This window comes from Oryctolagus cuniculus, chromosome 10 (genome assembly GCF_964237555.1).
Source record: "Oryctolagus cuniculus chromosome 10, mOryCun1.1, whole genome shotgun sequence".
Taxonomy (NCBI): Eukaryota; Metazoa; Chordata; class Mammalia; order Lagomorpha; family Leporidae; genus Oryctolagus; species Oryctolagus cuniculus.
In genome coordinates, this window is record NC_091441.1 from 100,695,872 (window position 1) to 100,710,388 (window position 14,517).

At 50.9% G+C, this 14,517-nt stretch overlaps 1 protein-coding gene and 1 long non-coding RNA gene across 13 annotated transcripts in view; both read right to left on the reverse strand.

The window, feature by feature from the left end:
• FBXW12 (F-box and WD repeat domain containing 12) overlaps positions 1-1,740 on the reverse strand; it is a 39,154-nt gene extending 37,414 nt beyond the window's left edge. For 4 of the 9 annotated variants that reach the window (XM_070050854.1, XM_070050848.1, XM_070050853.1 and 1 more), the window contains exon 1: positions 763-1,739. The gene's annotated coding sequence lies outside the window, so the exon portion shown is untranslated. Of the gene's footprint in view, positions 1-762 lie in introns of all 9 variants that reach the window. The other 5 variants (XM_070050850.1, XM_070050849.1, XM_051851662.2 and 2 more) reach the window with 5 other exon arrangements.
• Positions 1,741-3,566: 1,826 nt separating this feature from the next.
• LOC138844107 (uncharacterized) overlaps positions 3,567-14,517 on the reverse strand; it is a 42,205-nt gene continuing 31,254 nt past the window's right edge. For 2 of the 4 annotated variants that reach the window (XR_011379558.1, XR_011379557.1), the window contains exons 3-5: positions 12,399-12,508; positions 5,646-5,884; positions 3,567-3,810 (exon numbers count right to left, since the gene is read on the reverse strand). This is a non-coding gene — a long non-coding RNA (uncharacterized lncRNA). Of the gene's footprint in view, positions 3,811-5,645; positions 5,885-9,115; positions 10,124-12,398; positions 12,509-14,517 lie in introns of those variants that run through there. The other 2 variants (XR_011379560.1, XR_011379556.1) reach the window with 1 other exon arrangement.

Below are 14,517 nucleotides of genomic sequence, written 5' to 3' on the forward strand. Positions count from 1 at the left end.
TGGTCATGGGGCTGGTGCTACAGCATGGTGGGCTAAGCCTCTGCCTGTGGCGCCAGAATCCCATATGGGCACCGGTTCGAGTTCCAGCTGCTCTTCTTCCTATCCAGCTCTTTGCTATGGCCTGAGAAAGCAGTAGAAGATGGCCCAAGTGCCCTGCACCCATGTGGGAGACCTGAAAGAAACCCCTGGCTCCTGGCTTCGGCTTGGCTGTAGGAGCAATGAGGGTTAAAGGAGGTCAAGTGAGCTCTCATTGGCCTTGGCCAGATGTCTTTTTCGAGGCTGTTTTGCTTGCAATCAAGAGGAACAAGACAAGCAGCAGCATCATGGCTAGAGGAGGTCACCACACACTGACAACGTTCGTGCCACCAAGAAGACGGAGCCATTCCCAACGAGGCCCTGTAGAAACCTAACCAGGAGCCTCCACAGTATCTGAAGAAACAGACCTACAAGGAAAAGCTCAAATCAATCGTCAGGGTGGGACAGGCGAAGCAGAAACAAAGCCAGAAGGGAAACTTCCCTGTGTTGAATTTTCAACCGCGTGACTGGTTTTGGCCAAAACGGACGGCAGCAGGTAGCGGCCCTGAAGGGTGCTAGTGGGCCGGCCCCACACCCACCCCTACACTGGCTGCTCCTTTCCTGACCTCAGCTCCCGGCCAGCGTGGAACAGCCCGCGTCGGGGGAGCCACACCAGGCCTAGTCCCCAGAAGTCACGCGTGTGGCCCTGTTTCGCAGAGGGTGCTGGAGCTCGGCTCTGGCACCTACCCAGATCCTGTGCAGGCCAGGGAGGCTCTCAGGAGACGCCAGGCACTGGAGCTGCAGGTGTGGGCAGGCTCTGCTGAGGACTCCTGCTGCCCTGGTGCTCCGGCCGACTCCTGGGTCCTGGCTCGGGCCGTCAGGTCGCACTGCTGAGCGCTGAGATGGAGGTGATGGGCTCTGTGCCTGCCTGGTCCTCGGCCTCCCTGTCCCAGTGAGCAGGGACCTGCTGCAGGGCGCCCACTTGCTGGCCCTCCTGGCTGGGAGAAAGCAAAGGCCGTCACCCCTCTGCTCCCAGGAGGGGCCCTGCCTCTCCCAGCACGCCCACCCTCCTCCCTCCCGTCCATGCCCGGGATGGATCCCTGCCTGGCACACTGTAGGTGCTCGTGGATTCAGGCACCCAAAGGAGGAGGAGGCAGAGAGAGCGGTGGCTGCAGGGGTCAGCCTACGGAGCGGCCCCCGTTTCTCCCCCTCAAGCCCAGCTGCTCCTCCTCTCACAAGCCCAGGGTCAGTCTGTCCACCTTCCTGGGGTGCCTGCCCCAGGTGAGCGCGGTTCAGGGCAGCACAGCAGGGGGAGGGGTGGGGGGACTATGCCCGGGCACTGCTCAGGGGTGCGCGAGCGGCCAGCGCCGCCTCCACGGGCCTTCACCGTCTGGGGAAAGGCAAGGCACGAGCGAGACCCGAGGCAAGACGTGGGTGGACACTGGGTGTTGGGCTCTCGGTCAGAGGCGGCGGAACCCGGCTGGCGCTGAGAAGCCAGGCCGAGCTGGAGGCCTGGTAGGGCGAGAAGGGCTGACCGGCCAGGGCGGCCCAGCTGCAGGTCGGTTCCCCAGGCGCCTGCAGTCCCTGCGAGCGGCCGTGCCCGACGGCAGGGGGCTCGGACCACGGCGCCACCGCCCGCCTCAGCCGGCGACCACCCAGGGAGGCAACGGCCGCGTGGTGGCCACGCAACGGTTAGGCGGTGGGCGGGGCTGCGGCGGCCGGGGGCGGGACTTCCTGCGTCCGCTGTGCGGAAGAGGGACGAGGTCAAGTTGGAGTCTCCAGGGTTGGGAGCCGGTTAAATTCATTCACTCATTCATTCATTCCTTAAGGACTTTACCCCGAACTTAGCGCACCCCTCACCTCTTGTGTGGAGGACGACGGTTCCTGGCCGCTCCCTCGCTCTGTCAGCCCCACCTCCCTCCCTCAATAAAGCAAAGGAGGTGCTGGGCTCGGCAAGCTCGGGTCCCCCTCAGCCTTTAGCTTAAAGGAGCGTCAGAGTTCTGTACGGACATCGTGAGGCCCAACTCAAAGATGAGACGGGCTCAGAGGGGTGAAGCCGTGGGACTCGGATCCCTCGTCTCTTGGGGAGCAGCCCCGGCTGGAAACCCAGACTCCTGACTCCAAAGACGGGCTTGTCTGCCAGCCACCCACGCTCAGAGCCCTGGCTGCTGCCCTGACGCCAAAGACCACGGCACCCCACAGGGCTGGGCCGCAGGGGCAACCCGCAGAGGTGACTGGCTGGAGGGGACAGGGTAGGCTCCTCGGAGGTGGTGACAAAAGCCAGTGGTTGGGCTTTGCCAGGCACAGGGAGGAACAGGTGCAAAGGCCCAGAGGAGTGGAAACATGGGGCGCAGGTTGGTCCCCAGTACACAGCCCCAGAGGGCAGGCAGCACTAAGGCCATGGACCACCGGGAGCCTGATACGGTGCCTATGGAGGGAGAGGAGCCACACTGAGCAGCCAGTTTGCTCAAGAGCGTGGGAGCTGAGGTTATACACACACACACACACACACACACACACAACCACCAAATGCACAGAGAGAAAGCAGAGAGCTGGCCTAGGACTGACAGATGGGAGGGGGATGGGAGGGGTTCACGAGGACAAGGCTTTACTGGAGGGCATAGGATGAAATGTTCACAAACTGGATTTTGGCAATGGATATAGAACTCCACTGGCATACTAAAAACTATTGATTCATACACATTAAGTGGGTGAGCATGTGGCATATAAATAAGTGTATACTGCCTTTTTTTAAAAAAAGGGAAAGGAACGAAGAAATGAAAAAGAAACAAAATCACTGCCTTGTCCAAAAGAAAAACACTACACAGGGTGAGCAAGAAGACCCTGTAGACTTCAGGAAAAACTAGAATTTAAATATTGGGGAGCCGGCATTGTGGCATATCAGGTTAAGCCTGTGCCTGTGATGCCAGCACCCCATATGGGCACAGAGTGGGGACCCAGCGGATCCACTTCCAATCCAGCTCCCTGCTAACGCACCAAGGAAAGCAGCAGCTGATGACCCAAGTCCCTGGGCCCCTGCTACCCACGTGGGAGACCTGGAAGAAGCTCCTGGTTTCTGGCTTTGGCCTGACGCAGCCCCTGTTGTGGCCATTTGTGGAGTGAACCAGTAGATCGAAGATATTCTCCCTCCCCCTCCTCCTCTAACTCTGCCTTTCAAATAAATAAACCTCAAAAATAACATGAGGAGCGTAATTTAGTGTAGGAGCTAAGCTGTCTGAATAAGAGTATCTGAGTTTGGTTCCTGGCTCTGGTTCCTGACTCCAGCTTCCTGCTCATGGAGACCATGGAAGGCAGTGGTGATGCCTCAAGTTGATTGCTAACACCATTTGGAAAATATGGAATGCCCTTCTGACTTCAAAGTCTGGCCTGGCTTAGCCTCAGCCATTGTGGGCTGTGTGAGCATGTTTCTTTGCCCCTCAAATAAACACACTGAATATGCATATTCCATGAACTTTTTGAAGACCCATTCCATGCACGTGCACACACAGATGCTACATAAAGTTTTCTAAGCTGCCTGTAGATCAGGTCTCCCTGCATGGCACTGAGTCCCAGAGGTGCTGGTGTCCTGAGCTGGGCAAAGAGGACCTTATGCAGTCACTTTGCACAATTCTGGGCAAGTGAGCAAATGCTCTGCTCTTCCACTGGTCTCTGACCCCTTCCCACAGTGCACCCCATCACCAAGGCACCTCATGTCCAGTCGCATCTCGTGCCACTCCCAGCTGGTGAGGTCCCTGGGACTGTGATCCTGGCAGTGTGGCTCTCCACAGACAGACCCTGGATAAAGACAGGAAGTCAGAGTTCCATGACGGGTTTGCAGGAGTGAGCACGGTGAGAAGGGCCCACTCGCTTTTGGAAATAGAATCCCTGGTTCGTACGCTAGATTGCACTGAGTTATACATCAGAGACAGTGATGTCGCCTTTACTCTCCCTTTGTTCGCTTGCAGTTCACCTGCGGCTGTAAGGCCAGGAAGCTGCATAGCAGGCTGTCATTTGTGTATACCCCAGGTCTGGGCACCTTCTCTTCCTAAGCCTTATACATTGGCCAAACACAGACGGGTACCAAGGCTGTGGGAATAAAAGTCCCACGACAGGGCATGGGAGTTGATGGGTAAATGTAGCCTTCACACTCAGGTAAGAGGATTCTGAGTTTGCTCCGCACCATTTCTTAGAGAGACTTCCCACAGTGGGAGTCAGTAGAAACCTGCTCGCAAATGCTGCCTTGGATGGTTTTGGTACCCTCCTTGTCTCATCTCCCCACTTCACTTTTTCTTGCATGATATCACCTTCCAAATAAAGTATGTCATTTAAGTCTTTGTCTCAGGGTTTTCTTTGAGGAAACCAAATCTATAGTAAGTGGTCAACTGTCAATCAGCTAAATAATCTACCAGCAATCACTGGAATAGTAAGGGATCAACAGGCAAGATTATGAGGACTGTTTTGCTGGTGATAAGTGCCATGCTGGTCATACTGGAAAGAGACCTGACACATTGGGGACAGAACGGGAAACACTAATTTATGCTTTAGTTCTAGTACTTGAGATATATGGGGCAAGAAGGATTGAAAACATTCTGGAGTTGGGTGTTTGGCAACCATGATCTGAGGACATAGGCAAACAGTGAAAGCCAGAGTTCCTTCATACCAGCATCTAAACAGACCCTCACCTCCTGTGGGAGAAGGAAGACTGAGGACAGGACTTAGTTACAAGGGAAATGGGTGTGTAAAAGACGCTGAGGGCTGGGTGTTTGGCCTGGTTGCTAAGACACCTGCCTTCCCTGTCAGCGTTCCCGGATTCAATGTCCCGCTCTGACTCCGGCTTCCTGCTAACGCAGACCCTGGGAGGCAGCAGGTGATGCCTCAGGTAGCTGGGTTCCTGCCACCTACACAGGGGCCTGGATTGAGTTCCCAGCTCCCAGCTTTGGCTGGCTCCGTGCCAGTCATTGCAGGCATGTCAGGAGTCAACCAGGGGACGGGAGCTTTCTCTGTCTCTCAAGTAAATACTTTTTCTAAAGAAAATGGCATTGGTGGGAAAAAAAAAAGGTCCCTACCCTTATTGACTTCTATCTCCTTGACAGCTCCATTACACGCTAATTTTTCCCCCTGAGTTTCTATTTCACTGTTTGTATCATAAATGCCTGGTATCTAAGGTTCGCAAGGGAAACATCCCTCCATGCAACCATAATTCCATCTGGAAAGTGGAATTAGATTCTCTCCATTCATTTCCTGCATCTGAGGAGATCTGCTTCCCATCACTCTGGAAATTGCTGGAAGGTTTCATTTCTAGTTACTTCCCGCAGTCTCTGGCCATTTCCATTAAGCACTAGTAATTGATGATAATTGTTTATGATAATTAATACCTTAGCTAAGTCTTCTTTATGGAACTTGCATGACGTCCCCTACAGCACTTCATTCCTACTGCAGATGATAACCACAGCTCTCAAAGGAGATGGGAACCAAGACCGCTGACGTTATACCCCAGGCCTAACTGCTCCTCACGCACACACACGGACTGTGCCCTCACACACACACTGGCCTGGCAGCACAGTCGGTCAGATGAGTGTTAGCGCACGTCAGGGAAGACGCAATGTTGAGGAAGACACAGCCAAACTCACCAGCGAGGGGAAGAGCCATTTCCTGGAACTGCACGAAGCCCTGGTCACAGTCCTCCCCTCCGTTGGCCTTGGAGCTGCCTTTGTCTTCTGAACTTGTCTACCTCTTCTCTCTGATAAAAATCCATACTCTTGAGGCTGGCACTGTTGCACAGTGGGCTAAGCCTGCAGCCCCAGCATCCCATATGGGCAACGGTTCTAGTCCTAGCTGCTCCTCTTCCGATCTAGCTCTCTGCTATGATCTGGGAAAACAGAAGATGGCCCGGGTGCTTGGGCACCTGCACCTGCGTGGGAGACCTGGAAAAAGCTCCTGGCTCCTGGCTTCAGATTGGCTCAGCTCTGGCTGTTGCAGCCATTTGGGGAGTGAACCAGCGGATGAAAGACCTTTCTTACCATCTTTCCCTCTTTCTCTGTCTGCAACTCTACCTCTCAAATAAAAAAAAAAAAAGCTTTTAAAAAATCCATAATCTCATTTTTATCTGCTAAATAAATAACACACACTCCTCCAGATATGTGAACAATGTAATAAGACCACTAAAGTAACCTCACATGGACTCTGGCCACATGTACCTGAATGTATTTTTTTAAAAAACGAGAATGTGATTCAGGTGGGCGCTGTGAACAGGCCTGCAACCCCATCTGAATCCTCTTCATTCAGCAAAGTGCTGGTGTCCTGAGAAGGCACTGGCCACCATGGAGTCGACTCTATCACCGAGCTGAATGCCATGAAACCACTGGCTGTGCAATTCTTAGAGAAGAAGGCAGACTGAGCCCTGGCGGAGAGCGTCAGAGCTACTGCCATTGTTTCCACGGAGCCAGAAGGCTGAGCATTTGGCCCTCACATTCAGCCTTTTCTTGATCATCCTAATCCCATCACACACTCCAAGTGTGGCCTTGTCATCAAACATAAAAAATGCTGTATCAGGGCCGGCGCCGCGGCTCAATAGGCTAATCCTCCGCCTAACGGCGCCGGCACACTGGGTTCTAGTCCCAGTCGGGGCATCGGATCCTGTCCCGGTTGCCCCTCTTCCAGGCCAGCTCTCTGCTGTGGCCAGGGAGTGCAGTGGAGGATGGCCCAGGTGCTTGGGCCCTGCACCCCATGGGAGACCAGGAAAAGCACCTGGCTCCTGGCTCCTGCCATCAGATCAGCGCGGTGCGCTGGCCGCAGCGCGCCGGCCGCAGCGCGCTGGCCGCGGCGGCCATTGGAGGGTGAACCAACGGCAAAAGGAAGACCTTTCTGTCTCTCTCTCACTGTCCACTCTGCCTGTCAAAAAAAAAAAAAAAAATGCTGTATCAGAATCGATCAAAATGGCCCAAGGCCAGCATTGTGGTGCAGTGGGGTAAGCCACAACCTGGGGCATCCCATATGACACCAGTTCAAGTCCTGGCTGCTCCACTCGCAATCCAGCTCCCTGCTAACGCACCTGGGAAAGAAGCAGATGATGGCCCAAGTGCTTGAGCCCCTGCCATCCACATGGGAGACCCAGATGCTTCAGTCTAACCCAGCCCCAACTTTAAGCCATTTAGGATGTGAACCAGTGGATGGGAGATATCTTCTAAGTCTCTCCCTTCCTCTTGTAACTCTGCCTTTCAAATAAATGAAACTAAAGAAAACAAAATCAAAGTGGCCAGTTCTGCACCACTTGTGTAAGAAATCTGCCAAATTTTGGAGGAAAGCAGTATACATGGATTTTAGGGAGACCCTTGCTTCAATCTTTAACCAAGTCCAGAGGCCATATGGACAACAATAAATTCATGCCAGCTTCTTCTGGGCTGGGCTTTTACACGAATTGTGCTTTCTCTCTGAAATAATCTACTGCCAATCACTTTAGCCCTCAACATTTCATAATCCTTCATTTGATGATGAATCCCTATTTTGTTAGTCTCCAGTGTTTCAGTTTCATATCCATATCTATAATTTTTATTGCTTGTTTTTTTTTTTTCAGCTCCTTTTCTGTTATTTGAGTGCTGTTACCCTGGGTCCTACCATCGATTTTTAAAATACTTTTTTAGATATTATTTTCATTTTTCATTATTCATTATCTAGCCTCTAATGTGAACTAAACACTTCTGTTGTTTTATTTTTTTGAAGGCCAGGGCTGAGTCAGGTTGAAGCCAGGGACCAGGAGCATCAGGACTTGGTCCATCTTGACTGCTTTCGCAGGTGCATTAGCAGGGAATTAGATCAGAAATGGAGCAGCCCAGATACAAACCAGTACCCATATGGGATGCTTCTACTTGCTGGGCCACAACACTGGCCCCACACTTTTTCTACTGGAAGAAATACTTTAATAAAAACACATAATCAAGAAGTGCCGTCGATGAAGACCGGAAGATGTATCTGCAGGCTGCTATAGTTCGGATCATGAAAGCGCGGAAGGTGCTTCGGCACAACGCCCTCATCCAAGAGGTGATCAGCCAGTCGAGAGCCAGGTTCAATCCCAGCATCAGCATGATCAAGAAGTGCATCGAGGTCCTCATAGACAAGCAGTACATCGAGCGCAGCCAGGCGTCCGCAGATGAGTACAGCTACGTCGCGTGAGGGCGGACGTCGCCATTGGGTGTGTCCTGTGGGAAGGCGGGCCTGGCCCCATCACCCGGTCACTCGGCAGCCCCTGTTTCTCTGCTGTTTACAACATCACCAGTGCCACGTCATGAGCATCCAAGAAAATGCCTAGAGAATATTTGAGGCTCATGTCATTAGGACATTTCTTAAAACTCTATCGAAAGAGGGAATGAAGCGTCGCTGACGTGTGGAAATCGGGTTGGGTGCCATGCTTCTTCTCCCCTTCATGTTTGCAGTTGATGTGTTTTTTTTTTAATGTATCTTAAAGGACATAAAATAAAAACTTAAATATTGTAATAAAAAAATAAAAAATAAAAAATAAAAACACATAATCAAGTGACACTCTTACTTTTACAAAAAAACAAAACTTTTTTTTTATTCAGATAACTTTATTTAAATTGAAAATTATTAAAATTGCATTTAGATTTAAATAACGTTGCTATAAAAATCATAAGTATTTCTTTTTTTTTTTTTTAATTTATTTGGGGCCGGCGCTGCAGCTCACTAGGCTAATCCTCCACCTTGCGGCGCTGGCACACCGGGTTCTAGTCCCGGTTGGGGCGCCGGATTCTGTCCCGGTTGCTCCTCTTCCAGGCCAGCTCTCTGCTGTGGCCAGGGAGTGCAGTGGAGGATGGCCCAAGTGCTTGGGCCCTGCACCCCATGGGAGACCAGGAGAAGTACCTGGCTCCTGCCATCCGATCAGCGCCATGTGCTGGCCGCAGCGGCCATTGGAGGGTGAACCAACGGCAAAGGAAGACCTTTCTCTCTGTCTCTCTCTCTCACTGTCCACTCTGCCTGTCAAAAAATAAAATAAATAAATAAATAAATAAATTTAAAAAATTTTTAAATTTATTTGACAGGTAGAGTTATAGACAGTGAGAGAGACAGAGATAAAGGTCCTCTTTCTGTTGGTTCACTCCCCAAATGGCCGCTACACTACGGCCGGCACTGCGCCAATCCGAAGCCAGGAGCCAGGTGCTTCTACTTGGTCTCCCATGCGGGTGCAGGGACCCAAGCACTTGGGCCATCCTCCACTGCCCTCCTGGGCCACAGCACAGAGCTGGACTGGAAGAGGAGCAACCGGGACTAGAACCCGGCGCCCATATGGGATGCCGGCACTTTAGGCGGAGGATTAACCAAGTGAGCCACAGCGCCGGCCCCAAAAAATCATAAGTATTTCTAAGTAAGGTAGAAGTATTCCTGGGTTAACAAGACCAGATTTAACTTTGCACTTTATCCTTTAAATGAATTGTAGACAAGGGGCTGTCATTTCTTTTCTTCAGTTCATAACTGACAAGTGACAAGAGAAGATTGGAGGATTTAGATTCAAATGATCACTTTTGATAGATTTTTTTTTTTAGATTTTATTTATTTACTTGACAGGCAGAGTTACAGATGGTGAGAGAGAGAGACAGAGAGAAAGGTCTTCCTTCCGTTGGTTCACCCCGCAAATGGCAGCTACGGCTGGAGCTACGCCGATCCAAAGCCAGGAGCCAGGTGCTTCCTCCTGGTCTCCCATGGGGTGCAGGGCCCAAGCACCTGGGCCATCCTCCACTGCTTTCCCAGGGCACAGCAGAGAGCTGGACTGGAAGAGGGGCAACCAGGACTAGTACCCGGCGCCCATATGGGATGCCGGCGCCACAGGTGGACGATTAACCGAGTGAGCCACAGCGCCAGCCCCTTTCATAGTTTTTTAATTCTTAATTCTTATTTCTGTCTTTACACATATTTGTTTCCTGATGTAATTGTTTAAATCCTCACATTTCTGTTTCTTCATCAGCTCCTTCAGGGTGTCGACGATTTTGAGTTAGTTGTTGACGGAAGGGCATAGCGAGGTGGGCAGCTGACAGGTGACCGGATGGGTGATTCAGGAGAGCATTCCATGGAGAGCATTCCACATCTCACAGAACAAAACCTGAAAGAAGGGGCTGGTTTGTGACTGAACTGAGAACGGGTCTCTTTCTAATGCCTGGCTTACTATAATATCCCATCTACAGTTGCTTCAGGTGTTTCATCTGGATGGGTACAGTGTATTTTCCAATCTGATTGGATTTAAACTAGAAATCAAAAAGTGAAATAAAATACAGGTTAAAGAAAAAGTAAAAAAATAAATGCATAGGTTGAAGAAGAAATAAAGAAAGAAATGCGAAATTATTCTAAGCTGGGGCCAGTGCTGTGGCACAGCAGGTTAATGCTCTGGCCTGAAGCACTGGCATCCCATGTGGGCGCTGGTTCAAGACCCGGCTGCTCCACTTCCAATCCAGCTCTCTGCTATGGCCTGGGAAAGCAGTAGATGAAATGATGGCCCAAGTCCTTGGACCCCTGCACCCACATGGGAGACCTGGAAGAAGCTCCTGCCTCCTGCACAGATCCAGCTGTTGCGGCCAATTGAGAAGTGAACCATCGGAAGACCTCTCTCTCGCGCTCTCTTTCTCTGCCTCTCCTCTCTCTGTGTAACTCTGACATTCGAATAAATAAATAAACCTTTTAAAAAAAAGAAAGAAATTATTCTAAGCTGGATGAAAATGAAAAAAAACTGTGGTGGCCTAAAAATTGCCAAATGGGTGCCACTTCAAGTCCCGGCTGCTCTACTTCCCCTTCAGCTCTCTGCTATGGCCTGGGAAGGCAGTAGAGGATGGCTCAGGTCCTTGGGCCTTTGCACCCGTGTAAGAGACCCAGAAGGAGCTCCTGGCTTCAGATCGGCACAGCTGCGGCCATCTGGAAAGTGAACCAGCAGATGGAAGACCTCTCTCTGTTTCTGACTCCCTGTAACTCTGCCTTTCAAATTAATAAATCTTTTTTTTGAAAGGGAGAGTTACAGAGAGGAGGAGACAAGAGAGACACAGAGGTCTTCCATTCCATTTTTCACTCCCAGATGGCCGCAAAGGCCATAGCTGGACCAATATGAAGCCAGCAGCTTCCTCTGGGTCTCCCACGTGGGTTCAGGGGCCCAAGGACTTGAGCCATCTTCTACTGCTTTCCCAAGCCATAGCAGAGAGCTGGATAAGAAGTGGAGCAGCTGAGACTCGAAGCAGCGCCCATGTGGGATTCTAGCACTACAGGCAGCACCTTTTTTCCTTTTTTTTTTTTTTTTGGACAGGCAGAGTTAGAGAGAGAGAGAGAGAGAGAAAGACACAGAGAAAGGTCTTCCTTCCGTTGGTCCACCCCTCAAATGGCTGCTATGGCCAGCGTGCTGTGCCAATCAGAAGCCAGGAGCCAGATGCTTCCTCCTGGTCTCCCATGCGGGTGCAGGGCCCAAGCACTTGGGCCATCCTCCACTGTACAGGCAGCACCTTTACCGCCACACCACAGCGCCAGCCCCAGAATTGTATCTGTATTTAACATATGATATATAGAAAGATTAATGATACCACACCATGTCAGGATAGGCACTAACCAAACACCAGTTTTCTTTGACTCTCTTTTCACCGCCCTTGTTATTTATTTATTTATTTACAATTTAAAAAAACCAAGTAGCCCCTTGAGTCTATCATTCACATGGGAAACCAGTCAGGCAGCAATGCAAAAAATGCCTCTAACCTGAGCTCCAGGCAAGTACTCTGCGTGCTGCTTGGCTTCTACTTTTTCCACTGTTTAATTGGAAGACAAAAGGGAAGCTGTGAGGGGAACTTAAGAGGATCTTATTTGGTTTTGAGGGACACACCGGGGTTCAGCCTAGTGTAAGTAAAGTACGTGGGGGTGTTGGAGGAATGTACAAAAGTCCCAGCACGTTTCAGAAGAGGAATTGGGCACCGTTACCAAGATCCAGCTACATGGGGCCGGCGCTGTGGCGCAGTGGTTGTGCCGCGGCCTGCTCGCCCCATCCCACAGGTGTGGAGTCACAGAGAGGCTATTTCAGCAGAGAACATTTCTGACGTCCTGCTGTGGCAGTCCCAGGTAGAGGAGCAAAGAACCATCATGGGAGCCTGCAGGCTGACCGCCCTACTGCCCACCTCCCAGACTTGAAGAGGTAACCATCAGATGGAGTTGGCGACACCCGAGTGTTGTGGGTGGTGGGCTCGAACAAGAATCAGACTCACCAGCCTCCAAGTGGCAGTGGCGTTACAGGAGCTTGGGGTGAGAACAGCCAATGTCCACAGCTGATTAATCCTTTCTCTGGTACACCGGCTCTAGAGAACTGCCATTTTGTATCCAATAAGGTTCATTTGCTTTCCATGAACAAAAATTACCTCAGTCAGGCCAGGTGTGTGGCGCAACAGGTTAAGCCACCATCTGCAGCTCCAGCCTCCAGGTTTGAGTCCTGACTGCTCTACGTCGATCCAGCTCCCTGCTAATGTTCCTGGAAAAGCAGCAGAAGATGACCCAAGTGCTTGAGTCCCTGCATCCATGTGGGAGATCCAGAAGAAGCTCTGGCTGCTAGCTTTGGTCTGGCCCAGCCCTGGCCATTGCAGCCATCTTGGGAGTGAATCAGCAGGCAGAGAATCTCTTTCTCTCTGTAACTCTGCCTCTCAAATAAATAAAGGGCCGGTGCCATGGCTCACTTGGTTAATCCTCCGTTTAAGGCGCTGGCATCCCATATGGGCGCCGGGTTCTAGTCCCAGCTGCTCCTCTTCTAGTTCAGCTCTCTGCTGTGGCCCGGGAGGGCAGTGGAGGATGGTCCAAGTACTTGGGCCCTGCACCCGCATGGGAGACCAGGAAGAAGCACCTGGCTCCTGGCTTCAGATCGGCACAGCGCCGGCTGTGGCGGCCATTTGGGGAGTGAACCAACAGAAGGAAGACCTTTCTCTCTCTCTCTCTCTCACTGTCTAGCTCTATCTGTCAAATAAATAAATAAAAGAAAAAAGAAAAGAACAATATATTTTTAAAGATTTATTTATTTATTTGCAAGTCAGAATTACACAGAGAGAGGAAAGGGAGAGAGAGAGAGAGATGTGCCTGGGAAAAGCGGCAGAAGATGGTCCAAGTCCTTGGGCCCCTACAGCCACGTGGGAGACCTGGAAGAAGCTCCTGGCTCCTGGCTTCACTCTGACCATTTGGGGAGTGAACCAGGAAAAGTGAATCTCTTTCCCTCCCTCTCCCCCCACCCCAACTCTGCCTTAAACACACACACACACACACACACACACACACGAAAGAGTTGAAGACATTGTGTTCTATCACAGAAGTTCTGAGAATGTGCACTTGACTTCCCAGAACTAGATGGCATGTCTTCAGTTGAAGCCATTCATTCAGGACTTGGCCCAGGAATTAGTGATGCCCAGCAACCTCTGAAATTCCCCTTTAAGAGAGGCCACTGTGGCACAGTGGGTTAAGCCGCTGCTTAGGACACCTGCATCCCATAGCACAGTGCCCAGGATGGAGTCCCCACTCTCAATTACAGATTCCTGCTGATAGACATCCTGGGGGGCGGGGGGCGGGGCAGCAGATGATGTCAACCACGTGGGAGACCCTGATGGAGCTCCTGGCTCTTGGCTTCAGCCTGGCCCAGCCCTTGTTGTTGTGGACATCTGGGGAGTGAGCCAGCAGATGGGAAGATGGAAGATCTCTCCTCTCTCTCTCTCTCTCTCTCTCATACCTCTGCCTTGTTGGTACTTTGAGGCATTTTAATTCCAGTGGTAAGGGCTACCATTTAAGGGAATGAACACCCTCTGCCAGAATTCCTCAGCGCTGCTAAGCGAGACTGAACTTGGCAGATTCTGTATTAGGCAGCTTTCCACTTTAAGAGTCTATGAGTCAGTACAATAAAATTCTAAAGTAAACATTTGCGTACAGTGAATATTCAGTTCTACTGATAAAACAATCCCTGCGAATGCAGATGTGATCATTCACAGCACTGTACACAACCTGAAGCTTCTGTGACTTTAATAATTACCCTATGAATAAAAGGGTAGCAAGTCAAACACTGAGCACGACATTCTTTAAGATAGTAAATTTGGGTTTGGCAAGAACAGCTAGATTTCAGGATGGAAATGGACAGGGGACACCCCTCTCAGAAAGCTGAAATCTGAACTCAAAAGATTCAGGTGTTAACAAAACTTGGAGCTGACAGGCTTGAATTGCGTCCACACTTCCTAACTTGGAAGCGCTTTCAAGGCCGGACACTTAGAACCCCGCCTCTCTTGCTGTTTCAATATTGACAAACTGTCCTGCCCAGCCAGTTTCTCGGAGCCACTGTGGGAGTCACAGCAGGTAAAGTGGACTTCTCACTTCGCAGACTTTGGAGTAGGAAAAATGTTGCGTTATTTATTGTTTGTTTTCACTCAGGAAGGTCTTGGGGAGAAATTACCTGGGTAGATAATGTGTCTGGAAAATGTGTAGCGTGAAGAGGACAGAAACCCAAAAACAGGG